The sequence below is a fragment of the Cavia porcellus genome, unplaced genomic scaffold (genome assembly GCF_034190915.1).
Source record: "Cavia porcellus strain 051 isolate PalLab524CR breed Dunkin Hartley unplaced genomic scaffold, mCavPor4.1 scaffold_16, whole genome shotgun sequence".
Lineage (NCBI taxonomy): Eukaryota > Metazoa > Chordata > Mammalia > Rodentia > Caviidae > Cavia > Cavia porcellus.
This window is the reverse complement of record NW_026947499.1, coordinates 26305496-26320118: the sequence shown is the minus strand read 5'-3', so window position 1 is coordinate 26320118 and position 14623 is coordinate 26305496. Positions and strand designations below refer to the sequence as shown.

Below are 14623 nucleotides of genomic sequence, written 5' to 3'. Positions count from 1 at the left end.
AGGGCACACACTGATTGGTTTAGAAATGCTTTCTAAGTACCAGCTGTCTGCCAGGCACTGCTGCAGTCTCAGGGGATCTGCAGAGGACAGGGCACATAGGAAAGCAAGAGAGGAGTGGCACCAGGGAACCAAGCCTGTTCCCAACACAGACGGGACTTCCTTATGCCCTTTCAGAAGCTGCCTCTGCCTCTGCCTGGCCCATGTGGTTCTCGCATAACCATCCCGTGGCTTTCTCTGTATACCTGCTGGGTAGCAGTGATCTGTCAGCCTTGATCTAGACATTGCTTTACAGTTCCTGCTACCTTTGCAGGGCCCTTCAGGACAGTGACCATGGTGTATAACAGATACACCACAAGGCTTCAGCAGGTACTCTGGCTGCTGGCTGTGACAGTAATTCAGCTACTGCTCAATAACAAAGCACAGGTGGCTTTCTCATTAGCCAGGCCAGAATCTGTGACATTCCAGAAGACAGTACAGAAGTTCCATCTACGTTTCCAAGGTTTGGCTTCAAGCCTGCCCCTCCTTCCCTTCTCAGGGATCTCTGCACTTTTCCACTTGATCTGAGTTCTATGACCACAGCAAGCTAAGCTCTGAGCACCCTCCGGCCTCCACCCCTCTGCATACTCCCCAAAGACCAGAGCTGAACAGCAGGATGCAAGAGCCTGGGGAGCAGCTCATGCCTGCCTACTCACTCAGGAAACATAATTACCAGCAACTGGGGCAGTGGGCCGGCCTTGCCGTCAGAGCCAGTGAAGCACAGAAAGCCCTGGAGTGACCCCCAGGCTCACATAGTACCAAGGAACACACTGCAAAGAGCAGTTCTCCCCTGAAGGGGAGATTACCAAACTGCTCTCCAGAGACACTCCGGAGTGACAGGTGGTGTCTGTCATGGCACTGGGTGTTACTACACACATGTGCACTCAGAGACTACAGGAGGATGGTAGCTGGACACTTGGTGTCTCATACCTTTGGTGTTGTCTGTCTGGACTGTGGGCTCACACTGTCTGACCTGAGGCACCAACCCCTCCACCCACCCACCCCTCCCTGCCCAAGCCTCCCAACGGTGGAGCTGCTGAAGGAAATGTGGGGCTGTGTAGGGAAAGGGGACTAGAGCTTGACCAGGGTCAGACAGGATGATGTGGAGGGGAGTGATGAGATGCAAGCAGGGGGCTCTGTGAGCATGTGACTATCCTCTGGTCCCCTCTGCATCTGAAGAAAGCTGTACTGCTGCCCTTTAGGGAATGTAAGGACTGGAAGGACTGTTACAAAGCTTGTAGACCAGTAAAGGCCGATGGTGGGCCAGGCTGGGGCTCCTGGCAGTGGGGTTGGTGAGACAGGATTAGATATTGATGGCAGTGGTGTCTATGGATCAAACAATGGTATGCCATTGGCATCTAAAGTGCTGACCCTCCCCTCTACCCCCACATTACTGCCACCATGTGTATGTTGGCTCCCACCTGGCTCAGGTGTGTGACTGTAGCTGCTGGGTAAACTGGACTGGGGTGGCTTTTGGGGAGAGCATCATGTGATCTGGGGTGAGATTTGGGGAAGATTTGGAGCCAGCCTGCCTGGTGGACTAGGAGGAAGAGGTCATTCCAAACAGAAGGACAACACAGGAAAGGTACAACACTGGGAAATGGAGACCTGGCTGTTAGGTGATGTGTGCAAGGCATGAGGGGAAGGAGTGGAGCACCCGCTAGAGAAGCAAGGGCTTGGGTGGGAGGGCCCTGGTCACCCTGTGGAGAGCAGGCCATTTGCGTCTTTCAGCCATCACTTCCTTCCCACAGCATGAGCAGAAGGATGCCAGCTGCATCTGCAGTCCTTCCTAAGGACCCTACCCTTATCCCCAGTGCTGGCTTGGCACAGCAGCTACAGTTGGGCCACCCGCAGCCCTTTTCATCAGCTGGGTTCAACAGGGAGGCTGGTCAGCTGTCTCCAGGCAGGGCTGGTGACTCATGGCACACTGTGAATCTGCAGAGATTTCCCTGGCACCTTTGGGCATGTGAGTGTCTGTTTTTAGGTGGTGCCCGTTCTTTGTGAATCACGCCCTGTGGGGTGGGCAGGTCCCCCAAGCTCATCAGCAGAGGCCCTGTGTCTAAGTCTCCACAGAGCCACCTGCCTGGTGGCTGGTGGACCTGGCCCCACTCTCTTGCAGTCTGTCAGGCCTGCCCTGCCCCATGTACACAAGGTGATCTTAGACCCTGAAAGTTGCACTGAGAGCTGGCCCTTGGTTACCTACCCTGGCCCCTGCCACAGCCTTGCAGCTCCCAGACCAATGACCTCTGGAGCCATAGTTCCTGCCTTTTTATGATGGTCAGGCAGGAAGCCCAAGAGACAGCCCTGGACCTGCATCACTATCCCTTGGAGGGCACTTATCCCTAGAGAGGATCCTTTCAAGTAAAAACAAAAGGACAGAAACAGTAGGATGGTGACTAAGAAAGCAAAACACAACTAACCTAAAACCATAATGTGAGTTCCAAGTAAGTCCATTCAAGACCGTTCTCTCTCAACAGAAGGTCTCTGTTACTGCCCCCAGACAGCAGCTTTCTTGCTTGCCTCTGTCCCTAGGGAAGCCTGGAACATCACAGCATCAGCTCCTCAACCACAGTCACCTCTTAATTTTCCATGTTAGCTGCCCTGGTGTCACACACCAGGGCAGCAGCAGGAGCTACTCTGCACTGGAAAGCTGTCCCGGGAGCCACAGGCCCAGGAACAGAGAAGGGGACAGGGAACCAAGAGCAAGAGTGACCAACAGCCCCTGGACTCTGAAGGCCCTCTGGGTACACAAGTGTGGAGAGGATCTTACGCTGGGACCCAGAAGCAGAGCAAACCTTTTCCAGCTGCACCAGGGGCTAGGGGTTTCTTTACCTGTGAATTACTGCTGCCCTCTCTTGACCACTACAGTTACAGTGGCCCACTGTACTGCTGCTATACTGGTTGCACTGGACAGAGATCTGCAAGAAGAGATGTTCATAAGGATTCAAATAGCCCAAGTCAGTCCTTAGGCCAGGGTCTGGATGTTTAAGAGGACAAGTGGGACTACTAGGGGCCTGGTATGTCACCAAGGCCCACCTCTTCTCTACCCTTTCCTCACTTGCTTCTTCCAAGCAAGGAAAACCTGGGCTCCTGCCGGCCATGGGGAGTGTGTGCCACCCTTGAACCTTGGCCTGTGCTGCTGCATGCTTCCTGCATGGCTCCCACCAGCCTGGAAGAAGCCACACCAATAGCTGCTGCCCTCGGTGACCCTCCCCATCTCCTAGACCAAGTACTTGATCTGCGGCTCCCACTCCTCCTCCTAGAACCTTAAACTGCAGTGGATTAACCAGCTGAGTTGAAGGGAGACGCAGTGACCTCTCACCCAAACAGATGATCCCAGCAGGCTCCAATCACTATTCTCCTGTGCTTCTTCTGGCATTTGTCCTACAATTTTAACAACCAGTTGAAGTTACAGCTTCACTAAGTAGAATAGGACCAAACAAGAATGAAACAGAATGAAACCCACTCAGAACAAAACCATGAAAGTGATATAAGACTGCAAAACAAGATAGCACCCCACGGACACCCCTCAGCCCAGGACCACGTACATCACTGCACCGTGCTTCCTACGTGCCCCGTGGATGCCGGGACTGAGCCACCAGCCCACCCCTTGGCCCAGGACCGTGTATGCTGCTGTGCTGCACTTCTTGTATGCCCCGCAGACACCTGGACTGATGCCACTGGCCTGTACCTTGGCCCAGGAACACCTATACTGCTGTGCTGCACTTCCTGCGCACCCAGAGGACACCTGAACCCAGGACATCTGCTGGACCCTTGGGGACACTCCCTACCTCCTGGACCTAATACTGCTGTTGATCTTCAGCTCCTACCCTTTCTCCCAGAACCTTGGTCTACAGCAGATTCACTGTCCTAGCTCAAAGGGAGATTCAGTAACTGCCTCACCCAAACAGAAGATCTCAGCAGGCTCCAGTTATGGTGGTGAGTATGCCCCTAAAATAGAGGTGTACAGTGGGTAAATAGGGCCAGTAATAAAGCTCCTTCCAACTAACTGTAAGACCTAGGTGAGTCTGGCAAGAGTGTGGGTGACCCATTTCTACATACAGAAAACATCAGGCAGGGTGAGGAGTATGCCAGTAAGGACTCCCCCAACTTGGAGAAAATCAAAAGGGCTTATGAGACACACGGGCACACAATAGTGACACAGTAGGGCCTCAGCCGACACAAACACTACAGACAGGGAGACCTGGTGACCTGGAATGACTCTTTATGAGTCATTATCTTATCTTTACCTGAAGATAAAGTAATAGCAGGAACTAAAAGTTGACCTACATCAACACTACTAGGCTTGTCAGCCCAGGAAGAATATAGGACTCACCCAACAGGCCCCCAGTGGGAAGTCAGGTGACATGCCCATCTCTTCATTGAGGGACCCAGAAACTGGACAAACATCAACCTTGCATTAGGACTCCAAGATACACACTACCAACAGTTGACACTAATGGTACTGAAGGACCAAGTGGTAACTCAAAAGGGGAAAATGGCAAAACAAAAAAGCAAAATGCAATCTCAAATATCTAGTCCACCAGGAGCAAGTACAGGAGACACTGAAATAGAGGACTTCAAAAGTAGCACACCAGAAATCTCTGAAAAAATAGCGAGTGAAATAAAAACAATTCCATGAGGCTATAGCAGAAATCAAATTAGAAGTATTCTCCCATGTAAAGATAGAAATAACAACCTTAGTAAAGGAGTTGCTGAGTACAACTAAAGAAGAAATAGAGAAAAAAGTACAGGAGCAAGGGAAACTGATTGAAACCTTGAATGAATAATATAGAAAACAAGCAGAATTCATGAAACAAAATCAAAGACACATCCAAGAAACAAAAAATTCTATTCAGAGCTGGCAGAATCATTTAAATGAAGCTGAGGATAGGATTTTAGACCTTGAGGACAGGATTGCAATTAGTGATCAAGAAACGATAGAACTTTTAAAAATAACAAAGCAGCATGAAATGACAATCCAGCAGCTTCAAATGATGCCAACAGCAACAATGTAAGATTAATAGGCATTGGACTTCTGGAAGAACATGGCAGATAGATAGCAGCGGCTATGGAGGCTCTCTGAGATACCCCGCTTAAAATCCAGGAATGGTCCTGTACGAGGAGTCCTAAGCAAGCAGAGATACACCCTGCCAACCCAGGAATGAACTAAGCTAAGAGAAACCAACTGTAAATCCATTCTGGTGCTAAAACAGAAACAGATAAAATCTCAGCACAGAAGCTAGAACCCGCGCCACTGGAAGCCACGATTTGAATTTCCTGCTGCCGCTGGTGCGTCCAAATACGCAAGGCAGGGAGAGAGATGCACAAAAGCTCTGAGAGCAGGAATCTGTGAACAGAGTTGAGAACGGGACTAGCAGGGAGCCCTACATTGACTTGCGGTGAGTGAGCGGAACAGGACCCTATCATAGAGTAGGAGACTCCAGCAAAGGACATACTGGGACCAGGCAGACTTGCTGGAACAGGGCGCTGCAGTGACATTAGTTGCATATTCCCCTCTCAAGCGGGATTGGTGGGGAGTGCCTGGCCTGCGTGATGCCGCTGACTAAGACCCAGTAAGCTAGCCCAAACCAGGTTCCAGCGCCTGGAGGTGCACCCTAGTGGTGAAGCCTTTGGTAGGATGACCTGGAGGGGTGGGCCCAGCAGAGGCTGCCCAGGTCTGTGTCTCCCTAGTACACTGCAGTGGGCGGGAACACCTAGCCAGCACAATTCAAACAAACTAACCGAAAAAGAGAAAAAAATTGGGCCTCCTACATTTGCTTGTATGGAAGGAACAAAAAGCATGGGAAGAGGAAGCAACAAGAAAGGTCCTCAGTCCCCAATCCTGAGAACGCTGATCCAGGAAAGGGAAACACAGAGGAAAACAGAAAACATGCAATATCAGACACGGCACCAATAGACATAAAGCGATATCTCCAGAGTTTCATAGACGAATTTAAAAATGAAGTATTTAATGAAATAAAGCAAGATATAAGTAGAATTGTTAGAGAAATGCTAAGCACCACCCAAGAAAAAACAGATGGTGGAATGGAAGAATAGAAAAAAAGGGGAGAACTGTTTGATAGAGAAAACATAGAATACATGAAGCAGGTTCAAAGAGATTACCAGGAAACTAAAAACTCTATCGAAAGCTGGCATAACAGCTTGAAAGAAACTAAGGATAGATTATCTGAATTGGAGGGCAGATTTGTAATATGGGAGCATGAAATGAAAAACTTCTTAAAAATAACAAGAAAACAAACAGCAATAATACAAAGGCTAGAAGATGATAAGAGGATCTATAACTTAAGAATTAAGAACATAAAAGAATTTGGGACACAAATAAATGGACTACAAAAGCTATTCACAGAAATAATCCAAGAGAATTTCCCTAATTTAGCAAAAGGTAAAGATACTCAGATGTATGAGGCATACAGGACCCCAGCCACCTACAACCCAAACAGAGCTACACCCAGGCATATAATAATCAAAATACCAGAAATCCAATATAAGAACAGAATACTAAAAGCCATCAGAGACAAGAAACAGATCACTTACAAGGGAACACCCATCAGAATTACAGCAGACTTCTCGGCACAAACCATCAAATCACGAAGAGTGTGGGGTGATATAATTCAAGCTTTGAAAGACAATAACCTCCAGCCAAGATTGATATATCCTGCACAACTGTCCCTAGAAATTGATGGAAAAACAAGGTGCTTCCAGGATAAAGAGGAACTAGGGGAATTTACAACCACCAATTCAACTCTACAGAGAATACTGCAGAATATTCTGAAAAAGGAAAATACCAAGACTTCAGAAACAGTGGCAGAGAGGTCACAATGAATGGAGCAGAAAGCGATATGAAGAAGACAAACTGACAACAAATGACAGAAAAAGAGCTCAACAGAAATGAGGCAGAGAAGACTGGATGGTAGGAACAGCTATTTTGGAGAAAACAAGACATCATGATAGCTAGTGCTGATTTAGTATCATCTTGCTTTGAAGTCTCATCAAGCTTTTATTCTTCTGTCTCCATTGGTCTTAACAGGTGATATCTTATTGTATTTTATTATATGTGATAATATAAGCAAAAACTTTTATAGACAAGAAGATTATACAGAAACCATTGTTCATTTTCTGATAGTTGGTTCTAAAATACCCTGTAATACTGTCATTCTCTTGAATGGTTTTACATTGCCTTGATATGTTTGGTGCTACAGTATATGAAGTTATACTCAAAGATTTCAAGGAAAGAGACACTATGGTAACTACTATTATGTCAGGATATCTTGTGGTGAAACATTATTTTGCTTAAATGGTTATGCTTTGACCTGCACTGTTTTGTTGTTATGCCCTCTTTTATCTCAGTCTCCTTTTTTTTAATTATTTAATTTTTTATTTTTATCTTTTTAATTAAGGGAAAAATAAAAAAAAGGCAGGATAAAAAAAGATTAATAGGTATCAGTGAAGATGCAGGAGTCAATGCAAATGACATAACTAAAATATTCATATAAGTAATAGCAGAAAATTTCCCAAACATGGGGGAAAAATACGATACACATAAGTGAGGCATATAGAACACCAAACAGTCACAACTAACATAAATCTACATCCAGAATATAATGATTAAGATCTCAGACATACAGCATAAAGACAGAATATTAAAAGCTCATAGAGAAAAGACACAACTCATCTATCAAGGAAAGCCCATTGGAATCACAGCAGATTTTTTAGCACAAACCCTCAAGTCAAGATGAGCTTGGAGTGAGGTATTTCAAGTCCTGAAAGAAAACAACTTTCAACCAGACTGATGTACTCAGAAAAACTTTCATTCAAATGTAATGGAGAAACAAGATACTTCCATGAGAAAGAACAACTGAAGAAATTCATGTCCACCAAACCAACCCTAGAAAGAGTACTGAAATACATACTAGGTAGAGATAAAAATGACCACAATCTCCAAAACAACAACAGAAAGAAAACACCAGGTAGGACAAGCAATTAAACAAGGGGGAAAAGCAGAAAGCAAACAACTGGAACATAGCATGGCAAAGTCGAGCCAGTACGTATCACTGATACCCATAAGCGTAAATGGCCTCAATTCACCTATCAAAAGAAATAGGTTGACAGAATGGATCAAGAAACATGATCCCACAATATGCTGTATACAACAAACACATCTAATCCAAGAGGAAACTCATAGATTAAAAGTCAAAGGATGGAAAACAGTATTCCATGTAACAGGAACCCAGAAAAAATCAGGGGTAACTATTCTATTTGCAGACAATGTTTACTTCAAGCCTAAAATGATTAAAGGAGATAAAGAAGGTCATTACATACTCATTAGTGGAAAAATTCAAGAGGAAGAACTAACAATTATAAATATATGTGCACCAAATACAAGAGCACCCAACTATATAAGACAAATACTAATGGACATGAAAAACCAAATATACAAGAACACAGTCATAACAGGGGACCTTAATACCCCATTGTTACAAAGACATAGATGAACTAGACAAAAAGCAAAGAAATAATAGAACTGAAACAAACCTGTGAGCAACTGGACTTAGTATATGTTTACAGAGTGTTCCACCCAGCCACATCAGAATACACATTCTTCACAGCTGCGCATGGGACATTCTCCAAAATAAGACCATATACTAACCCATAAAGCATTCTCAAGTAACTGCAAAGGTACTGAAATTATCCCATGCATAATATCTGACCATAGTACACTGAAATTCGAAATTAATGGCCAAAGAAATTGTAAAACCTGCATAACTACATGGAAATTAAATAACAACCCTCTGAACAATCAGTGGGCTACAGATGAAATTAAAGAAGAAATAAAGCAATACCTACAATTCAATGAAAATGCAGAAACAACATACTGTAATCTATGGGATGCAATGAAAGCGGTCTTAAGAGGGAAATATATAGCAATAAATTGACACTTCAAAAAAAAAAAAAACAACAGAATGAGCACAAATAAACAACCTAATGCTTCATTTCAAGCTTTTAGAAAAAGAAGAGCATGTTAAACCCAAAGCTCATAGAATAGAGGAAATTGTAAAGATTAGAGAGAAATCAATGCAATTGAAACTAAAAACAAACAAACAAACAAACAAAAAACCCACAAAGAATTAATGAATCAAACAGCTGGTTTTTTGAGAGAATAAACAAAAATGACAAACCTCTAGCCAATCTTATAAAGAAAAAGAAAGAAAAAAATCCAAATTCATGCAATAAGGACTGAAAAGGGGGAAATTCCTACAGATCCCATGGAAATTCAAAAGATCATGAATACCTACTTTGAAAATCTCTACTCACATAGAGTGGAAAACAGAGGGAATGGACAGATTTCTAGAAACATATGAACTACCAAAGCTCAACCAAGAACATATAGCAATTTTGAATAACCCAATACCAGCTATTGAAATTGAAAATGTAATTAAAAACTTATGAGCAAAGAAAAGCCCAGGTCCTGATGGATTCATGACTGAATTCTACAAGAAATTTAGAGAGGATTTGATGCCAATACTCCTTAAACTCTTCAATGAAATTGAAAAGGAAGCAATCCTCCCTAAATCATTCCTAGAGGCAAGTATTACTCTCATACCAAAACCGGAGAAAGACCCAATCAAAAAGGAGAACTATAGGCCAATCTCACTAATGAACACTGATGCAAAGATTCTCAATAAAATACTGGCAGACAGAATGCAGAGAAGATTGTACACCATGGCCAAGTGGGATTTATTCCAGGAATAATGCAGGGATGGTTTAACATATGCAAATCAATAAATGTAATATACTACATCAACAGATCGAAAAACAAAAACCATATGGTCATCTCAATAGATGCAGAAAAAGCTTTTGATAAAGTCCAACAAATGTTCATGATAAAAAAAAACCCTTCAGAAACTCAGAATACACAATGTCTCAATCTCGTAAAGGCCATCTATGACAAACCAACAGCCAACATTATACCAAATGGACAAAAACTGGAAGTTTTCACTTTACAATCAGGAACAAGACAAGGATGTTCACTATCACTGCCCCTATTCAGTATAGTTCTGGAAACCTAGCCAGGGCAATCAGACAAGAGAGAGAAATAAAAGGAATAGAGATAAGAAAGGAAGAAGTTAAATTATCATTATTTGCAGATGACAAGATACTCTATATAGAAGGCCCAAAAAACTCCATTAAAAGACTACTAGAAGTAATAAACAAATTCAGCAGTGTAGCTGGATACAAAGTCAATGCTCAAAAATCAGTAGTATTTCTGTACACAAATAAAAACTCACCAAGAGAGAAATTATGGAACTACTGCCTTTGACAATAGCATCTAAAAAAATGAAATATTTAAGAATCAACCTAACTAAGAACATAAAAGACCTACATGCTGAAAATTATGCTATGCTAAAAAAGGAGATTGAAGAGGTTATTAGAAAATGGAAGGATACTCCTTGCTCTTGGTTAGGAAAAACCAACATTGTGAAAACGGTCATACTCCCAAAATTGTTATACAGATTCAACGCAATCCCAATCAAATATCATTAACGTACTTCACAGATCTAGAACATTCATTTGGAAACAGAAGAAACCTAACCTAAAATAGCAAAAGCAATTCTGGGCAACAAAGGCAAGGCAAGAGGCATTTCAAGTCCTGACTTGAAACTATACTACAAAGCCACAGTGATAAAATCAGCATGGTACTGGAAAAGAAATAGAACAGATTAGAAGATACAAGCCCAACTACAAAGACACTCAGCCACCTGATATTTGACAAAGGGGCTAGACATGTTCACTGGAAGAAGAATAGCCTCTTTAATAAATGGTTTGGAAAAACTGGCTCTCCACATGCTGAAGACTGAAACTAGACCCATGCCTATCACCATGCACAAAACTAAAGTCTAAATGTACTAAATATTAAAGACTTAAATATTAAAACAGAAACACTAAATCTACTGGAAAAGGTAGGTAGAAGTCTTGGAGGCACAAGGGTAGGCAAAGAATTCATGAACAAAACACAAACTTCACGGGAAACACTTCAAAGAATCAACAACTGGGATCTCATATTATTGAAAAGTTTCTTCACTTCAAAGGAAATCACCAAGAGTGAAAAAAAACCCCACAGAATGGAAGAGAATTTTAGCCAGCGACCCCTAAGACAAGGGACTTATATCCAGAACATATAAAGAATTAAAAAACATCAAGCCCCCCAAATTCAAAGACCCTCTCCAAAAATGGGTATCTGAGATGAACACACAGTTCTCAGGTGAAGATATACAAATGGCAAATAAATACATGAAGAAATGTTCACTATCACTGGTCATTCGAGAAATGCAAATTAAAACAGCATTGAGATTTCATCTCACTCCGGAAAGAATAGCTGCCATCAAGAAATCAACTGATAACAAATGTTGGCAAAGTTGTGGGGAAAAAGGAACACTGCTCCACTGTTGGTGGGAGTGTAGACTGGAGCAACCATTATGGATATCAGTATGGAGACGTCTCAGAAGACTAGGCTGGGAAGTTCCATTCAACCCTGCTATTCCCCTCCTGGATATTTTCCCAGAAAAACTGAAAAGGTCATATCACAATTATATATGTGCACCTATGTTCATAGCAGCACAATTTGTAATAGCTAAATCTTGGAAACAACCCACAAGCCCATCAACTACAGAGTGGATGAAAAAGATTTGGTATTTTTATACAATGGAATATTACTCAGCTATAAAAAGGGTGATCTTGAGGCCTTCGTAGGAAAATGGAGACAACTTAACACTATCCTCATAAGTGAAATAAATAAGAATCATATTTATATCACATTGTGTCTCTAGTGTAAAAAGAAATAAGAACTGTAGGAGTAATAAAACCAAAATGTGTAATTGCTATTATAAAAAAGAGCAGAAAAGTGCTCTAAAGGATATAACTGCATGTATATTTAAGTGTGTAGGATTGAAAACCATATTAGTAGGTTTTTGTTAGAACGTTGACAAGAACTATTTTCAGTCTTGTTGTTTGAATGTCCACTTTGTATGATTTACTTCTGTAACTTGAAAAACTATTTCTAAGAGGACAATATGTAATTTATCAACTAGTGATTTCTTACTGTTTCATTTTTTTGAAATTATGTATTATTCTACCCTTTTTTGTTTTTTTTCTCTTTAAATAAAATTTTAAAAAAAGAATGATTAGTGTTTGTTCCAGGTTTTTCCCAAGGTTACTTTTTCAACTCTTAAAATTTAATAACTGTAGTAGGAAATGTCACTTTAAAAAGTAGCACTATGGTGGTCGTGCCCAGTGTTTGTTTAGGCTCAAATGTTAGTTTATTCCACAACTCTCTGTTGTTCACCTATTATGTGCAAGGAGTGGAGATGCACTAATAAAGTCTTCTGTGATGAAAAAAAAAAAGGAAAACCTTTCTGATGCAGGCTGCTGAGCCCTCTCTGCCATGTCCACCCGTGCAGGTATCCTGTAAGGGTAGTTAGGGTGCCGACACAGCGTCCAGGTGTTGTCATTTATCCTGGAGAGAGGGCACTGCTGAACACAGATGGCATCCTCTAGTGAAGTGCGGTCTGGGGCCTTAGTGTCAGCTGAGTGGCAGCAAGTTGCCAGGCTCTGCGGCCCAGCTGCTCAGGGCGATTGGCAGTATGACACAGGGCATGAGAGTCAACTTAGTCCCGGCATTGCCGTGAAGGCCCAGTGGGTCTGTGGCCACAGGGGTTTGACAGGGCCACAGGAACAGCATCTCAGGTATTGGGCTGCTCTGATTCCTGTGTGACCTCACGGCCTGGGTGACTGCTCCTGCCTCAGTTGTCTAGACTTAAGACCAGAGGATGTGCTCCTCATTATTAGCATAGGAGCTGTGAAAGGGGCCCTGCCAAGCTGCCAGGTTGTGCTGCCCACCCAAGACCTGTGAGGTGAGCTGTGCCTCTACAGATGAGCACCAAGGTTCAGAGAGGGTGATGTCTGCACCAGACCCCTAACGCTGCAGGGTTTTCACTGTGCCCTCCTGGCCAGCTGTGGAGTTACGGTGGGACCAGGGCAGCGGCCCCTCTTAGCAGTGAGGTTTCACAGCTGCAGCACCCCAGAGCTCCAGCAGGTGGCGCTGGCTCACTGTCATCGTATCCATTTCCTGACCAGCTCTACTCAGGCTGTGAGCCCAGCCCTGGGCAGAGGATTTTCTCACACTGCATGGGCCTTATTAGCTCGCTCCTCAAGGATGTTAATCCGGTTCTAGAGAAAAACTCATTTTCTCCTCAGCATAGCAGTCTGTGTGGTGGTGGGGAAAGGAGAAGCAGCAAGCTTGCCGGGAAGGGTGTGAGGCCTCTGTGTGTACAAAATGCAGAGCTGTGAGATGATGTGTGAAGAGTCACTGAGGGGGCAGTGGCATCAGGGGTACAGTTTATGTCTTTGCAATGATGACAAACACCAGCTGGCCTGGGCTGCACCGGGTGCTCAGGAATCTCCCCTCCTGGGAAGAAGAGCTGTGTTCTGAGGTGGGAGATTTGTGACTGTAGCCAGCAGGGTACCAGGGGAGTTCCTGTGGCAGTGAGTATGCCTACCTTGTGGGCTGCCTAGCCACTCCCCTGACCTCCTGCCCAGGCTCTGTTTAAAGACACAGTCAGCTCCCAGTGCAGACTGCAGCCAGTGTGGGTCCCAACCCAGCATGCACGCTGCCATCTCTGGCTTCTGTGTTTTAGATGGAGCTGAATGAGTGCCTGCCTGAGCGCACACTCCTTCAGTCAGCTTCCCCACCCCACTCTGTACGCTGGAGTGGCCCCTCCCTTTGATCCCCTGCCCTGTGTTCCCCTTGCTCACACTCTTCCCCCTGGACCTGGCTCTCAAGCAGTTGCCGTGGCAGTGTGGTCTGGAGGACTCAGCTGGTGAGGCAGATGGAAACAGGGGAACAAGTCTCAGCCCTCCTGAGGGAGACTAAGAAAGGACCTCTTGGAGGCTTGAGGTTCTATCCCACCTGTCTAGACAATGAGGCCAGGAGAATTCTCAAGAACCTGGACAAACCAGGTTAACAGGCTGCCTGGGGTTGGCGCCTACAGGGACAGCACAGTTGGAGGGGGAAGGGTCACTGCTAGAGTGTGACACAGACTCCCTGGCCTGGGAAGGGGCAGGATACCCCAGTAGGGCACAGGTAGAGAAGGGAAGGATGACATTTCCAGAACACACAAAGGGCCACTGTGAAGGAAGAACTAGCTTTGTCTGTGCTTTGCACCTCACAGTACCAAGCTGAAATGGTGGAGTCACTCGCTCTTTTGACATGCAAGCTTCAAGGAGATTTGGTCCTTGCCCTCTGGAGTTCACAGTCTAGCAAGAGCCAAGTGGGGCTTGGTAGCTGCAGTGTGCACCTGTGCCTGCCTGCATGCACGTGGCCTCAGAGTCCAGGCCTTCAGGGACCATCTTCCCCACTACCACCTCTACCTGCTTCCTGCCTCTTGTTCCTCTGGGGTTCAGCCCATACTAGGCACACAGACCAGGAGCACTCACCCAGGGCACAGATGGCCTTGGTGCCTTTAGGATTACCAGAAGGGAGGGAGAGGGAAGGAGCTGACACTGGCCT

General features: G+C 44.5%; 1 protein-coding gene across 8 annotated transcripts in view; it reads right to left on the bottom strand.

Annotated features, from left to right (window-relative positions):
- The window catches only part of Ttc28 (tetratricopeptide repeat domain 28), a 693050-nt gene that overhangs the window by 32517 nt on the left and 645910 nt on the right, over positions 1-14623 (bottom strand). The window lies entirely within an intron of this gene.